Raw genomic sequence first — 2842 nt, 5'->3', positions numbered from 1 at the left:
TACAAAGATGAATCCAAGTTTGGCCATCACTCGGAATCGGGTTGGGGTCGCACCAGTAGCAGCACATGAGCCTCAGCTACCGTTTAGGCTTTTATTCTCACTTACGCTTTTAAAAACCACTAACTATTTCTAAAACGGGTAAGGGCATGTAATCGCCACGCCACTGATCAGCCAAAAACAAAAGTTGGGACATTACTAAAAGAGCACATTTGGCATATCAAACCAAACCTTGCACCATAGCCATCATAAAAAGGTTGGTGAGTCAGCCGACTCACCTTAGTCCCTTGTTGACTCACCTTAGTCCCTTGTTTATTTAATGTTTATCTCTAAGATGGGTATCAAAAATTATTACATCCACCAAAACTTAAAATAATCGGTGAAGAAAAGAATTCAAAAAATAACATTTATATTTTTTGAAAACGAAAAATCCAAATTTAGATGATAATTGTCATGCTTTATATTACCGAACCCTAAAATTTTAGATCGAAAACATATCTTTGAAATATATTTTATAAGGAGACTGCACAAAAATAGTGTGAGTCTGCCGACTCACCAAACACTTTTCCTTATTAGATAAAAGACAATGTTTTTATGAGTATGAGGAAATGAGTCCTTTTTTAAAAATCTATTTTTGAGATGGATCTTTGGACTTAATTTATAAGGACTTATAATCTCTAACATAGAGTTGATGAATATACAAAAAATAAAAAATAAAAAGAAGGAAAATTAAAATAATAATTTTATAAAAAAAAAATTTAGATAGTTAGTTTCAAATGTTTTTAGATGGACCACCCATTTGCATCCATCTTTAAGATGGGTGTTTTATACCTCGGGATGCAAATGTAGAAATACGTCTCCTGAAATAATTTTCCTAAAAAAAGATTAGAAAAAGAAGAAACATTTATCTTGTCCTTTTGACTGGTTCGTTTGTTGTACGAGCTCATTGGACTCGTCTTTTCTCACCAAGTATCTCAAGAACCAAATAAAAATAGTCCTCTTTTTTTCTTTTTTTTTTTAATTAATGATAGTCCTCATCCTCACTAATTTAAATGATGACGTAAGCCCTAGATACCAATTAGACGGCCATCGACGGTTTAGAGGTGGGCTCCTTTTGTCATTTCTCATGGAGCATCACGTTAGAATCTATGAGAAGCCACTGTCTCTTAGTGCTCCACTTCCATGATAATAATACATGAAGAAAACTTTATTTTATAACTATGCGAAAAAAATATATTTTTTATACTCTATTTTACTAAATGATCATAATGCCTTTGGTTTGGTCAACTTTAATGACAAGCCTAATTCCACTTAAAAATAGAGGGAAAATAATATCCTTCTTTGTTTTGTAATTTTCAAAATGACCATAATGCCCTTACCTTTTTTTTGTTTTGTAATTGTTTAAATGACCATAATGTCCTTGGTTTGGTTTTATATTTTATGTTCCAAAATGACTGTAACCTTTTTATCAAAGTAACTGGCTGTACGCCTTTCTTTCTGTATGTTTTTGTTAGGAAAAGTCTTAAAAACACTTATAAGCAAATTGCTACAATATGTCGCCTCCGTTATGAGCATGCTATGTTTATGATGGTTTTTTTTTAAAAACCGTTATGGATCTATGGAGCCATGGCGGTCCTTGTATATTTTTTGCTACAATTTTGCGTAAAAAAAAATCTCGTCGTAGACATGCTATGTCTGTGATGGACCGCCACAGACATGCTATGTCCGTGCGATCTTTAATCCACACCATCTGAAAAAATCGGACAGTGCCAAGCCTATGGGCAAAAATACTGTTCATTTTCACCCATAGGTATTTTGTAGCCTCTTATTTTTTTTATCAATGTGAATTAATAGAGAAATGATGTTGAGAGAGTAGATGGTGTGAGGAAATTAACAGAAAAGAAGGGGCGATTTGGATCCTTGAAAAAACCTCTTATGAAAAATCTATTTCCTACAAAATACATTTCTTGTGAAATATATTTCCTGAAAAATAGAGTTTAGCTATTTGGACATCCTCTAGATGCACCATGGGATTCTCTAGTATTAAATATAGTTGGGAAAGATATACAAATAGACCATTTATTTTTAGTATAAAAAGGTCACATCTATTCTTGTCAATCAAATTTCAAATCAAGTGATTATAAATTTATTTGTGACTAAACTCAATGCCCAACAATAAATTTCTTGAACTTTATGACACTCCAAATCATCCAATTGGACATCCAATAGTTAAGATTAATTATGACATTCTTGTACTAAAGATAAATGGTCTCATGATATGCGATCCCATATAGTGGCCCCTCAAACTGAATATTGTTTCGAAAAATTGCATCTAAATCAGTGATCAAAAATTCATCGAGCAAAATCCCACTAAACTTATTGAATCTAAGGTCAAGAGGTCTGAGACTTGACACCAGTATAACATCAGAGGTAAGGGCCTTGGAAATTTGTTGGTGTTCAAATCTAGCTTAGTTAGAGAGAAAAAACAATTTACTCAGGGATCACGCCTGTAAACCTAATGGGTATTGAGATGGAGGAGAGAGAGATCAGCAAGTAGAGACAGATTAAAGACCAAGGTCCATTCAAGTAAGCCATGGTTGAGATCTATCCCTGCAACTACAAGCTATGAAGAACCCTCTAATGGCGATGTACAAGAAATGCCTTTGCAATTGCAAACATTGGTGCCCACCATGAGCTTGTAACCCCCAATGGGTCACTGAGTGGGACATGAGTTAGGTAATGACACCTCCAAAACAACCTTAATTGCGTAATTGCATGAGTGATTGCATGAAAACTAGGTGGGGCTGAAATTGAGATGCCTTCAAATCCGCCAAAAAAAACTTAG

Source organism: Amborella trichopoda, chromosome 13, assembly GCF_054954075.1.
Source record: "Amborella trichopoda isolate Santa Cruz 75 chromosome 13, AtrichopodaSantaCruz75HAP2 v2.0, whole genome shotgun sequence".
NCBI lineage: Eukaryota > Viridiplantae > Streptophyta > Magnoliopsida > Amborellales > Amborellaceae > Amborella > Amborella trichopoda.
This window is presented reverse-complemented; position numbering follows the sequence as displayed.